The sequence below is a fragment of the Eptesicus fuscus genome, chromosome 22, assembly GCF_027574615.1.
Source record: "Eptesicus fuscus isolate TK198812 chromosome 22, DD_ASM_mEF_20220401, whole genome shotgun sequence".
In the NCBI taxonomy this organism is placed as follows: Eukaryota; Metazoa; Chordata; class Mammalia; order Chiroptera; family Vespertilionidae; genus Eptesicus; species Eptesicus fuscus.
The window spans coordinates 9,322,893-9,336,617 of NC_072494.1; the positions used below are offsets into that span (position 1 = coordinate 9,322,893).

At 54.3% G+C, this 13,725-nt stretch overlaps 1 protein-coding gene and 1 long non-coding RNA gene across 3 annotated transcripts in view; one reads left to right on the forward strand and one right to left on the reverse strand.

Annotated features, from left to right (window-relative positions):
- The window catches only part of NGF (nerve growth factor), a 49,292-nt gene extending 38,929 nt beyond the window's left edge, over window positions 1-10,363 (reverse strand). The window contains exon 1 of one of the 2 annotated variants that reach the window (XM_028154129.2): window positions 10,335-10,363. The gene's annotated coding sequence lies outside the window, so the exon portion shown is untranslated. The remainder of the gene's footprint in view (window positions 1-10,334) is intronic. The other variant, XM_054711750.1, reaches the window with a different exon arrangement.
- LOC114233618 (uncharacterized) lies at window positions 1,038-9,468 on the forward strand. The gene is made up of 4 exons (XR_008555127.1): window positions 1,038-1,203; window positions 2,989-3,135; window positions 8,953-9,029; window positions 9,172-9,468. It is a non-coding gene; the product is annotated as an uncharacterized LOC114233618 (long non-coding RNA).
- Window positions 10,364-13,725: the final 3,362 nt, after the last annotated feature.

Here is a 13,725-nt window from a genome sequence, read left to right on the forward strand (position 1 = left end):
AAGAAACAGGCTCAGAGGGGTTCTGTGACTTGCCCACATTACACAGTGAGGAGAAGGCTGAGCCAGAAATAAATCCTTGTTTTCCTGGATTGCAGTCTTACTGTGTCGAAATAAATAACCCATCCCTGACTTAACCGTTATTCTGTCTTACATACAACTTTCCCAATCCATAAAAGAAACAAGCTTCAGACAGGCTGGTGGAATTTTCCCAAGCCCAAGCATGGCCAGTCCAAGTTCTGTCCATAATCATTTAAGAAGTTGAAATGACTAGAGTTGAACGTTTAAAATTTTAAGATTACTTTTTTTTTTTTTGCTTAATCATGAAGGTTCTTTAAAAAGAACCTTTGAGACATATTTGTTGCTTTATTAAGTCATCCACTTTCTGACATGCCCACTTCTTTTTCAGAAAAAATTAAAAACAACAATGCTTAAAAGCCCCACGCCCAAATATTTTCTTCCATTTCTAAGACACGGAGATAGATGCTGACACGCGGCCATGAAATCTGGAGTCAGGGTTTGCTGTGTGACCGCCTCACAAAGGAAAAGGAAAACATTGCTAAGTGTTCACACTTTCCCCATCAAAGGGCAGACACCACACTCTGAGCCCAGGAGAAAAGAAGGTAATTCGTTTCATGCCTACGAGACATTCTTGGTGGTGTGTCATGTCCAGGGACAATTGATTCCATTTGTCATGATGAGTTTCAGAAAAGGTGGAAATACACCCCACCCCCCCACCCCCTTTTGGGCACAGAAAAACTAAGTTGGCATTTGCTTTTCCCATCAAAACAAAACAAACCAAAAACCCCCCCAACACCACCAAGGTGCAACAGTGATGAATTCACACAGCCTCTTGGCTGCTTTGCTTGCGCTCCACTCAGGGTCAATACAGTCCCCCGCGCGGAGGGGCGGGGCCTGGGTGTGATGTGACAAAGGGCTCTCTCCTGCTGTCAGTGTTACTGGAAAGGTGCAACTGGCCAGATCACTGTGTTACAGGGAACAGTGGCCTGAGCGGTGGCAAGGAGAAAGGGATACTCAGACAAAAATTACACTAGAAACAAACCTGTTTTCTCCCCTTGGGCCCCACCGCCCGGTAACCCCAAATAGAGAGGCCTTAGCTGCCGAGAGAGGAGCGTTCGTACTTTGGTTAGATTGGAATTCAGCATTTGAGGAGATGTCACTAGTAATCCTCTCTGAGTCCCGGTGGTGAGCATGGGGCCCGGTGGGGGGTGGGAATGGGGAGTGGGAGGTGGGAGGGGGGGTTTACAAGCGGAGAGTTGGAATGAGCCCCAGGGGAGCATGGGAAATGCAGAAGAGGGGAGAAGGTGAAGCTTCCTTGTTCAGAAAAGAGGCCGTGGATTGTCACTGCTGATCTGCCTGCAGGGGCTGTGTTAGCCGGGCTCTCAGGAAAATTGGGACAGGTCACTTTTGTGGCCCCGCTCTGGGTGTGCGTCACTCTTTCGCACACCCTCCTCTGGGAAGGGAAGGTCAGGCCCGGGGTCAGTGACAGGCTGCAGCTGGGTTGAGGGCTGGAGTTAGGATTAGGGTTTGGTTTCCCTGAAGGTGTCAAGCTCCAGTGTCCACACCAGGAGCCTAACGCTGTTGATAGGAGGGGAGAAGCTTAAACCGCCCCCTGCCCTCCCCCCCCCACCCCCCCCGACACTGCAGCAGCCTGGAGCCTCCCTCGTGAGAAAATGTTAGGCTCTCTGCTCTGGGCAGGGACTGCTTAAGAATTTGACAATGTCAACACTTTAATGGCATCTTAGCCCTGCCGTCCTTACAAAAATATACTGAGGGGAAGGGATGCGATTTGTGGGGACAGAAGCTCCTCCCAGAGCGACTGCACCCACAGGAGCACCAACACAGTTATCCCCGACCCAGGCCAGGAAGGGCCGTGGTGCCCCTCTGCCGCTCCAGCGGCGGGCGGAGGATGTCTTGTGCCCCTTGGACAACTGCTGTCACGGTCGTGTCCAGGGGCCAGCATCCCAGAAAGATGGCTCTGCAAGAATGAAGTGGGAGGAAGATGACATGGAAGGTGGGGACAAAGACCAGATAGGATTACTGTTCTCTTGCTGGGTTTGCCAGAGAACATCAAACCGCAGGGATGAAAGCGTTTGGGGAAGTCATGGTTGTGATGAAGTTGAGTTGTCCGAAAGAAGAGAGAGAGGAGAAGGAGGAAGACAAAGCCGAGGGGAGGACAGACAAGGACAGCAGCTCTCACTGACGCAGGGCCTCCTTGGTGGCAGGCACAGTACCAGCCACATTGCACACGTTGGTCAGTGACTCTACCCACCAGCCCTGTGAGGGGTCATCATTCTGACCTTATACACTGAGGCTTAGAGAACGTGTTACCCAAGGTCATACAACTAGGAACCACAGAGCTGACACTTAACCCCGGCTTCAGAGCCATGCCTTTTCCTAAAGCATGCTGTCATCTATACTAGTAGCTTGTAAGCTTCTTTTAACCATGACGCACAGTGAAAAAATACATTTCCATCATGATCCAGTGTGCACATGTATATGCGTAACATAAACACAACTAAGACAAGTTTCATGAATACTTTCCCTTGCTGCATGCAATACCCACTAATTGTTGAAAATCGTACTCTGCTCTCTTTCATTTAGAGAGGGAGATGAGTAAATTGATTCCACATCTCCATATGGGTCTTTGAACAACATTTTCCTTTTCCTCTGGCCTCTGACAGTCGATTTGAAATGTTTTCAACTCCCTGCTTGATCTTGTTGGATGCTGGGCAGCATCTTTGCTTCTGAGGCATGTTGCTAATTGTGCACTCTGGACCGTCCCTCTGGTCAGGGGCCATCATCAATCAAATATCTCAGAAATTACAAATAGCTGACAGAGACGCTCGCTTGGAAAAGAGTCCAGGAAACCACCCAGAAAACATAATCGCTGATCTCAGGCCCCGACTAGTAATATTTTAGGCGGCTGATGCATGCTTTCGCAAAAGCAACTATTCTCTCTGTTTCCAGAACCTAAAGGTCTCCTCTGTTCTGATGGGGCAACACTCAGTCACCATCTAACACCAAATGCCAAAGGACAAGAACGAACGAACGCGAGGGGCGGTGGGAGTCCGACCAACCCACCACCAACAGTAGGGCTGTCTTTCTCAATTTCTGGTGAGCATACCCAGGATCTGAAATCAGATTGCCTTTCAGGGGTGTGCGTGCGCCTCCACCCTGCTCGCGGATTTGGGGGGTGATGTGGTTTCGGCAGCGAGGGGCAGTGCCAGGCCTGGCTGAATCAGATGTAGGTCATGGAAAGTGAAGCCCAGATCAGGTGGCTCGGTGTGCGCCGGCCCCGAGGAGCCGCGGCCACGGTGACTTCACGGAGAGCAATGTGCACACTAATTGAGAAAACATGTTCCTGTGATGGCCTCATGCAAAAATCCAGTTACGAATTTTTTTTTTTAATTCCTAAGAATTCCTGGAATATTTGCCGTGCGTGTCTATACAGCCTCCCGGAGTACTTTTCCTTCTTACTGAGAGGAGCTGTGTTTTTCTGCTGAGGCCCAGGTCAGATTTTTAAAGGGGTACAAGGCTTCTGACGAGTGGGCACAGGGACACAGACCTTGAGAGGAGCAGGGAGAGGGCCGGAGAGGAGAAAGGTCACCTACACCTTCTGTCCGTCTCCTGGGGCAGGAAAAGGCACTTGAGCTCAGGCACTTGCTCCATCAGCCTCTGGGCTTAGTAGGGGCTTTCCAGTGCTTTCTCACTCACCCTCACCCCTGACCTCTAAGACTGACCTCAGGATTCCCTTTTATAGACGAGGAAACTGAGGCTCAGAGGGATTACGGGATGTGGTCCTAGAGCTGATAAAATCTGTCTGATTTTGGGCCGGCTCCTTCTATTAAATCTACTCGCCTGCGGGGCGGCCCCTCCCCCAGGAAGCCTTCGTCATTCAGACCTCTCCCTTCTCTGCGGTCTTATGGCCACACAGTCGGCACCTCTTCCGCTGGCTCTCCTGACACTGCTCTCAGTGGCTCCGAGTCTAGAAGAGACGGTAATAAAGCCTGCTGACAGGTTTTGTTGGCGCTGCGCGAATGTTTGGAAAGTGAAGAAATTACACATTCAACCTCAGAGTTTTGACTTTTCTCGAAAGGTTGGAAGATCTGGCCACACTGGACTTACAACCGTGCAAAGCAAAGGGGACACGTGGCCTGTCCCCTTTCCATGGGCCGTACCATTTGTAGTTTACTGCCCCGCACCAGCCCGGGGCCTTACCTCATTCACATGACCTGAGCAGCCCCTAACGGTCTTTTAATTTTAGCTCCACGGCAAGCTCCTTGGGCAGGACCGTGACTTATATTTGTCTGGACTCCCCTGGTGAGCACAGTGATAAAGATGCTAATTGGGAGAAGGGAAGTCAATCCAGTGGCCTGATAGCTGGTGGACCTCCCTCCCCCGTGGGGTGGGTCTGTCCCCGCTTTAACCACAGGGATATGCAATTCAGCAACAGCTGCTCAGCCCCTGACCTTGGCTTGGAGAGCGCAGATGCCCTGCTCTCGTGGAAAAGTTCACAGCCTCCTTCTTCCTTCTCCTGGAGCGTCCATAAGACACACACCAAGTCCTAAAGACACCAGTTGTTGGAGGAGGAGGAGCTGTTTTGCGGGTAAGGAACCAAACACTCTGAAAGCTGCCAGGACGAATGGCCCTGCTCGAGAAGAGCCTTATTTAGAGAGCATTGCGTAACACGTCTGAAGTGCGAGTCTGAGGAGAAGCTGCCTCAGAAAGAAAACCGCAGGAGAGTGTCCACGGGTCTCCTTTCACCCGGACGTTATGAGGCAAAGGAAACGCAGACGACGAGTTCGGTTAAAATTCTATCTAAATGAGAATGTCCATCACGGAAGGTCAAACTTAGACTTAAAAAATGCAAAGGTGGGATTGTCTGACCTGAAGTGAAAAGGCATCAAGAAAGGCCCCCCTCAGATCAGCCCTGCCGGGGGAGAACCGGAGGGGCAGGATGGCGTGTTGTGGAGTGCCCACTGTGTGCCAGGCCCGGGCTGGAGTCCCACCGGCAGCATCCCCACTGTGCACGGCAGCCCGGCAGAGAAGGTACTACTGTTCTCTCTTTTCCAGAAGAGGAACTGGGATCAAGAGATGCTCTCCTGCATCTCTGTCCCCTGGTGCTCATCTCTCCTCTCTGCTCACCTGGTCCAACATCCTCCCTGCAGGCAGAGCCCAGCATGACCGCTCCTCCCTCCAAAAGCAGTCCAAAGAGGGCCTGACTCTCTTGGCATCTCCCATCTCCGTGGGGACTCCGTGTTCACCTCCGAGCCAGGTCAGCTCAGGTCCTAACATGCGATGGCATTTCACCGGACTGGGCAAATGAGACACTCGAGTCACTATAACCACACCTTAGATCCACAGCGACGAGAGCCTGAGACAGCACCTCCCTATCCCCCCACCTGGGCTGAGCACACCTGGCTTCCACCAGGCAGTCCTCCTGGGCTCACCCTGGAGCAGCACGCCGCAAGCAGACAGGTGATACGCACCACCGACCCTGGCTACTGACCCAAGAGCCGAAGGAAAACGGCACGGCAGCCCCTCGGGACCAAACAGCAGATGCTCTGTGGTTCCTGGGAAAGGTTCCCGTCGCTGTGGGCTGTGACTCCCTCCACGTGGCAGGGCTTCTGTGCGAAGCGAGGGGCGTCCAGAGCCAGACCCTCTCCCCCTGCAGAAGCCACCACAGGCGCTGCCCAAACATCACCCTCTGCTGAGCCTGGTGGCGGGTTTGCAGGGAAACCCTGACTGACTCTGACTAACACTGCTGCTCATAAAAAGAAAAAGATGTTCCACATCTTTTGAATTACCCACAAGTTTGGGGTTGGCCAAACTCGTGGGTAATTCAAAAAGCACCTGCTAGTCCCACCTGACAGACCACAGTACCAGCCAGTCTCCTCCTCACTGGGAATCTCATTAGGCCTCCCAGCCTTTTTTATTTTTTTATTTTTTACTTCATTAGAAGTCCACTCTCCAAACTCTATCAGCCCTTCCCCTTTGGTAGTTTTCTCTCTCCTACTACTTGGGGGTGAGTAGCAAGTAGGTGTCCCTGTAATATCCTCCCAAGACACTCCTTTTGGCCCTTGGCACTATGCATAACCAAAGGGTTCTAACGGTTGCCCTCCAGCGAGAGGTTGGCTCAGAGGTGAGGATCATGGGAGCTGTCAGAGGTGAGGATCATGGGAGCTGTTCTCCTTGAGAATAAGCCCATCCCTCCAGGGTAGCACTGCTAGCCTTTCTTCACTCAAATGTCCCATTATTGGTTCCCACTTATTCTCACAGCTTGGGCCCAGTTGTATTAATTTGCTAAGTGCTGTCAGCGCTGGGGAGGGTCTGCTGCCTCATCCTCTCATTTGGGGGAGGAGCCTCCTGGTGCCACAGTGTGATCCACTTAGGGAAGGAGGGGAGGGTCTCTGCCCAGAGCTGTGGGCACCCCAGGCAAACAGTCTGCCTGTGTTTTTAGTAGCAAATAGCACAGACAGAGACTGCCACACTCTAAAAGCCCCTGGTCCTTTTCCACATTCCCTCCGGTTTTGTGTTCATGGGGGTCATTTGTAGTCACACTCCACTGACAAAAGGCAAAGGATGAGGCCTGGTGGGGCGACAGCACTGCCGTTCCTGCCAGTGGCTTCCCGGAGACTGAAATGCTGATTCTTGGAGAACGGAGCCCAGGCCGGCTCCGTCCTCAGTGATAAATAGATGCCCAACATTAAGGCCTGGAAGAAAGGGCCTCGCGGGTAATTTCCAAGGGAGTTCTCAACTGGGAGCAAATTATCCTTTTAATAAGCATTTAACCATATATGGCATGGCGGGGAGGGGGTAACCATTGGTTGTCACCCTGACTTCTGTCATTTAGTAGAGAAGGTAGGGATACTAAACTTCCTGCATTAGGTAAATACCGTATTTTCCGGCATATAAGACGACTTTTTAACCCAGGAAAATCTTCTCAAAAGTCGGGGGTCGTCTTATACGCCGGGTGTCATCTTATAGGGCGGGTATATCCCAAACTCTATATTTTAACTGGAAAAGTTGGGGGTCGTCTTATACGCCCAGTCGTCTTACACGCCGGAAAATACGGTAGGTTATATGTACCCAAGAGTCGTCCCCAACTGCCACTAGCCCCATTGAGAAACACTAGTAATTCCATGCACTGGTCCTGCAGATTGGGAAACGGAAGCCCGAGAAGCTTAGTGACTTGCTCAAGGGCACAAAGCTACTTGCCCTCCTGTTTCAAAACTCAGGGAACTACCACAGGAAGTTACCTAAAACACAGGAGGAAAATATCAAGAGATCATCCCGATGTTTCAGTCTGATTCCTACTGTGTCGGAGGCCAGCAGTCTATAGAGACTTCTCGAAAGCAGGTAGCGTAGCCAGCCCTTAGGAGAATACGGGCAGCATCACGGGGCACGAGAAGCTCTTCTTCATTGCACACCGTCATTATTCTGGTCTTGGCCAAACTTTGTGGCCGAAGGGCTCTCCTCCTCGGCTCCAACAGTGACAGTCCTGGTGCACATCCACCCAAAGGCCGGGGGCCCCGGCGCCTCCGTTTCTCCAGCCGCGCTTCTGCCTCAGGACCATCTTGGCTGTACTGCTCTTTGGAATGAGGATGTTAACTGTTTCTCCACTGTCAGGAAGCAGGTTTCCTGGGAACGGGTTGGGGAAGGGTCTTCCATCTCCATGCGTTTGCTCCACGCCACCACCGTATGCTCTTCTGTAAAACTGGTCCATCATGGAGCTGGCTTCTCAGACCAGCTAAGCCTGCGAGCTGACGGGTTAGCCGATGGTTTGTAAGATCAGAGGCGCCAGTCACAGAAACACAAACCCTCTGGGAGGGAACATGGGTTGTTTGCTCAGGGATGTCCAGGCATTTTTAAGTGAATCCCCAGCAAGCCTGCCACTGCCTCCTGAGAGCAGGAAGTGTTTGCTGCCAGCAGAGGTCTCCAAGACTTACCTGCTCTGGGCCCTGACGCCCCTACAAGGTCTTTTTGGGAGAAGACAAGTGGCCGGGCCTCTGATGCCGGGTGTGGCACTGAGGTTGGCGTGGGCGACTGCTCCTTGCCATGGCGTGGGCGACTGGTCCGGAGGAGCAGGAGCAGTCTCCTTTGTAGTTTCTCCGGCTCAACGCAGCCACATGGCAAGGGGCGCTCCTGGGATGTGCAGCAGGAGCGCTGCTCACATTCTCATCAGTTTCATCTCAGCGGGATGAGAAACTTCCCTGAGGCTGCAGCCCTGCCCTGCCCTGCCCTGCCTGCTGGTGCCGGCAGCTGGGCCCCCTTTCTGGCCCAGGCACAGATTTCTCCGTGGGAGAGAGCGGAGTGTGAAGCTTCATCCCCTCCGCCCTCTGGTGCTCTGGGTAGGAGATGTGGGAGGGCAATGGGAGGAGGTGAGACCCTCGCTCTGAGAAGGGCAGAAGGGGGTACAGTGCTAGGATGCCTGCCCTGAGTGGACGGACCCATTTCCCAATTCTGTGGTGGGGCTGGGCTGCGGCAGGCGGAGGCGGCTGCCCGGGGAAGGCGTGGCAGCAGCAGCTGGTTATAAAATCCTGGTACTCCTAAGGTTCTTGCAAGCACGTGTCCCCATGCCCCGAGACCTGGTGCCTCCTAACATTGCCCCCTTCGAGGCTGCCCTTTTTTTCACCTGCATACAAATATGGGGAAAGCGTGGGGGGCAGGTTTGGTCGCAGGTTAGCCCCGCCCCTCTCCAAGGACCCAAGTGCAGGGAACACTCATTACTTCAGTGGGTCCATGCCTGCAGGGCCAGTCTCAGCCCCCAGACCACTCTCACTGCCCCCCTCCCCCCAAACCTCTGGGAACACTGCCCGTCATGGAGTGACAGTGGGGTTGCCCAGGCTGACATGCGACTCAGTCCGCAGAAGAGACCCATCCAGATCTCAGGTGGACTCTCTAGACTCTCTCCTGCGGCTCTCTCTGCAGAGGGAGAGTTTCAGGCGCAAAAAAGTTCCCCTCCGGCAGCCTTCACTGACGGCCTCCCGAGTGTGAAGACCCTGGAGGTGAGTTACGGTGGGCCCTCCAGCAGGATTCTGACTTGGCTGAAGGCAGCTGGCGGCACATGTGGGGGAGGAGGGGCTGGCACGGGCAGTGGGTGCGCCCAGAGGATGGAGCCAGGACATTAATCAAATGCCTTTTCCCCAGGATGACAGACAGGGCAGAGGCACCCCGGAGAGCACTGTTTTCGCTTTCCAGCTGGGAACGTGCACTAAGTTGTTCTTGAATACCCACAGCACCCAAAAGGCTGTGCTGTAATACTCCTCGGCGCACGGAACACCCATAAATTACCCTTCGTACTCTTACAACCTCCAACCTGGGACGACTTGGAAAAACCAGCCCAGCAAGCAGGCTCTTCTCAAATCTCAATTCACAGGAGAAGAGAAAGTTCAAGCAGAAAACACCTTCCATGAGAATTGCAGAGGTTTTTGTTGTTGTTGAAAGAATGAGGATCGTCGGAATGGAACAGCGCAAAGCCTCTTGTTTGCGTTGGCTGAGAGATGCCGCTCTCTGCCCCCTGAGTCCTCTCCGTCTTGGCTGCCTGGACCAAGGCGCTGCCCGCCCCACCCCTCCAGGCCAGCTTCTCACACACCTGGCAGCAGACAGCTGGGGGTGAGGCCTGTGACCCAGGAACCGGGGTCGAGCCTTGGCGACCTCGGTGGGGCTGCTCGATGGAGGCCCCTTGGCACGCAGGCTTCCTCCATCAAGCTCCGGGGGCCCTCCCTGGTGAATCCCAGCCCCCCAGCTACGCGCAGAAGAGCCCACAGACACTTGCTCCGTTCCTGGCACCGTCCAGCGCGCCCTGCCCCTCTGGTCCCCTCACCTGGGGAATTTGCAGACTCGGTGCACAACCCAGCCCGCGCGCGGCGCACTCGCCCTCCGGTGCAGACCACGCTCCTCTGGTCCAGGCGCGCTCCCCCTCCCGCCCGCGCATCCCTCTGGCTCCCGCCACACCGCTCATTCGGCTCCTTCGCTCTCCCTCGCTTGCGCGCTGTCCCCTTCTAGCCCTGGAGCTGAGAGTCCCCGGCACCGCCACGCGGCTACTGCAGGCACCGGGGTGGCCTCCGCACTCTGGGCCATTGGGAGACCGTGAGCTCCGCCACCAGAAAGACCGCAGCTCCCCACGACGTGCCCGCCCGCCTGCCGAGACTCCCGCACTCCAGCACCCACTGGGGACGCTCTGCTAAGGAGCCTCCGGGTGCACGGGAGGTCTCCTTCGTTCGGCCTGGACGTCCCGGGAGCCCAGCCCCGCCGCCCCCGGCCCGCCCCGCCCCCGCGCTGCGCCCTCGCGGGGCTCGCTCTGAACTCACCCTGCGCGCTCGCTCCGTCCCCGGCGCTCTCTGCCGAGCGGGAGCGCCTCCCGAGCAGCTTTTACACTCACTGTCTGAAACCCTTAGCCCCTCCTCCCAGACTCCTCCTCACTCCAAATCCGTCCCGGCTCCATCGCTCCGGCCCGAGCCCCACACCTGTCTGGGCCCGGCCGTGCGGCCCGGCGGTAGATGGGCTTGGGGACTAGCAATCAGTCCTTCCCCGAAGGGGTGCTCCGCTCAGCCAGGGAGGGTTCTAACTCCAGAGGTCAAATGGAAACGCACGGGGGTGAAGGGCCCTCGCACTCCGAGCCCAGGCGGGGGTTTTCTGGGGCACCAGGCAGGGTGCTGGCCAAGGTGGCCAATGGGCCCACGGGCTGTGGGTGGGCGGAGTTGCCCCGGCTCCCCCCCCCCCCACCGGCTTTGCCTGCAGCCAAGTCTTGGGGGTCTGCCTGGCGTTTACCATCCTGCTTAGGCTTGGTTATTCCTCACAGTCCAGAGAGAGAAGCCAGGGGGCTTGTCACCTGGGACACCTCCCCTCACCTGGGAGAAGCAAACACTCAGAGGAGCCCCATAAGATGCAGGTGTGGGCGCTCCTCCCACTGGGGGGCAGCGGCTCCTAGAACCAGAACCGGCTAGAAGGTTTCAGAGCCTGCCCTCTCCCACCCCAGCCCCACACTAGCAAGTCAGAAAGATCCCTGAAGTCAGATATTTCACCAAGTGTAATAATGTTCTGGGGGATTCATAAGTCTTTCTAAGTCGTAGCCCACTTTTTCTGGTGTTGAACTCAGATGTCTTCACTTCTTCCCTGGCACACTGTGTGCTGAACCCCTACCCTGTGCCTGGTGCACCGGGGAGAACGGGAGGTAGGGAGGGAGGCAGAGAGGGAGAGGCGAAGGTCACCCTGGGGTACCTGGGTGTAGTGCCTATAGGGGTCCCTGTTGTAAGTCCCAGTGGGAGGTGAGGCTCTTCTTAGGCACTTCCGAGGCCCTTGGCACAGATTGGTCTGAGGCCGCCACTTCTTCCTCGTTTCACCTTTGCCCCAAGTTCACCCGACTTGTGCATGGTCCGCGAAGGATGAGGTAGGAAGAACGCCCCAGAACTGGAAGTCAGTTTGGGCTTTGGTCTGGCCTCATTCCTTCCCAGCAAAGGCTCGGCCACTTCTGAGTCGTTCGGTACCGACTGGTGGGTGAGCACACTTGGGAGGTGAGAGCTAGCGGCGGGGGCCTCCGCAAACGACCCTGCTGCAGAAGCAGTCCCAGAGTCGGGGTGACTGGTTAGGAAATTTATCATCGTCAGTCAAACAAAGAAATGTCCAGACAATAGGACAAATTCACTCATCAATCATGTCATGTATAAACTTGTTTGAAAGCACTAGCCGTAAGCCTGACATAATAGCTGCCTGAGAAGTTAAGGATGACGTGGAACATTTTAGAATAACAGAGAATTTAGTGGTTGAATGCAGAGCTTTGGTATACGTCCTTGTGGCATCACCCAGCAGGACAAACGGATTTGGGGCACTTGTGGCTTTTCTGTTATGTGGCGTAAAAGAGGGAAATGTAGAAATGATGTAAGCAGAATATAAGCCTAGATGCCCTCCTCAAATTCTTGATCGTATTCTAACGGCACATGCTGGCTTAATAAGAGCTCCTTTCCACCCGTGACTAGCTCTGTTTCTGTCCCTGAATTTTAAGGATCTTAAATAAGAACATGAAAATAAGAATATGTAGGCAACGAACAAATACCCCAAAGATTAATTTCGAGAGCCTACTACAGTGGTTCTCAACCTTTCTGATGCCGCGGCCCTTTAATACAGCTCCTCATGTTGTGGTGACCCTCAACCATAAAATTATTTTCGTTGCTACTTCATAACTGTAATTTTGCTACTGTTAATGAATCGTCATGTAAATATCTGTGTTTTCCGATGGTCTTAGGCTCTACAGCAGCGGTTCTCAACCTGTTACGATTCTTAACAGTAGCAAAGTTACAGTTATGAGGTAGCAACAAAAATAATTTTATGGTTGGGGGTCACCACAACATGAGGAGCTGTATTAAAGGGCCGCGGCATTAGAAAGGTTGAGAACCACTGGCCTACTATGTGCCAGGCACCGTGAGATGGCTGAGGTGCCTGTTCTCAAAGAGCTCGTGTTCTAGTGGAGGCTAATTATTAGGCCCTGGCCATGTTTATCAGGGTCTCCCCAGGTCCTAGCACAGGACCTGGCACACAGTAGGTGCTCAGTAAATGCTTAGTGAATCCAATAATGGTCAGAGCCAATCTGTGACAAACAGCCCATCCACACTGGGCTGGTTTCCAGCGGGTTCCAGATGAGGCCGGCATGGTACAGAGCCCACAGCCAGGGGTCTCTCCTCTTGCCTCTTCCACGTTCATGATGGGTCCAAGCAGGAATGTCCCTCTCCTGGGGCACCGAGAGAAGGACCTGAACGCTTGGACCAGCTGCATTTATAGGAATGAGAAGCAGCTGGGAGGGCAGCGGGCAGAGGGAATGGTGCCGACAAGCAGAGGATAAGAATGTTTTTTCTGAACAAGATTTTCTCGAAAGAGCTTTCTATCCAGGGTATCAAAATAGCCGGCAGCCGATGCATTCGCTTCCTTGGGAATTGTTATTTCCGAGGATCCGGAGCCTGCAGCCACAGCAGCACTCAGCCCAGCACAAAGCTCTTGCTTCGTTCCAGAAGCCAAGGCCAAGTGCTCATGCTATGTCACACGCCGGGAGGCTCAGCCTCGATCTGCCAGTGCGGACGCTGTGGCCGGGTCTGCTGGCAGTACGTCTGAAACAGAAATATTGTCTCAGTTGCTGAAAGAAGTAATAGCTTCAGCGCAAAGATTGTTTTTCCTTCCTTCTAATCAGAAGTGGAGAAAAACTTCAGAAGAGGAAATATTTTATAAAGCTCAGCGTGATGACATGGCCACAGAGTCACCAAGATAATCATTCCGGCCACCAGGAGGAGGACACAAGAGCTCAGGAAGGACTGGGGCTCAGCCAAGTACGAGGGGCCACGGTCAGAGCAGAACTGGAGCCTCCTGACTGCTAGGCAAGCCCGCTTCCTACCTCACCCTCTGGAAGAGGCGATGAAAAGACCTCCAACCCCGGTCTTCGGTGCGGCTGGTAAAGGAGCAAAGGCAGGCGGGGTGCAGAACACGGCTCCCCCTCTCCTCTCGGGGCCCTCTCTGCCTGCTCCTGGCTCTACCTCTCCTTGACAGCTTCCGTTTCTCACCTCTACAGATCCCCTCCCCTTTGCCTGTGCCCATTCACTTGTCTTTTCTCTTAAAGAAACTACTAGCCCTCCCGCTGCCCAGCCCCTGGACCTCTCACCAGCTTACACTACGCAACTCCTTGGCACCCACCGTTTCTTTGGGGCCCCTAAGCTTCCT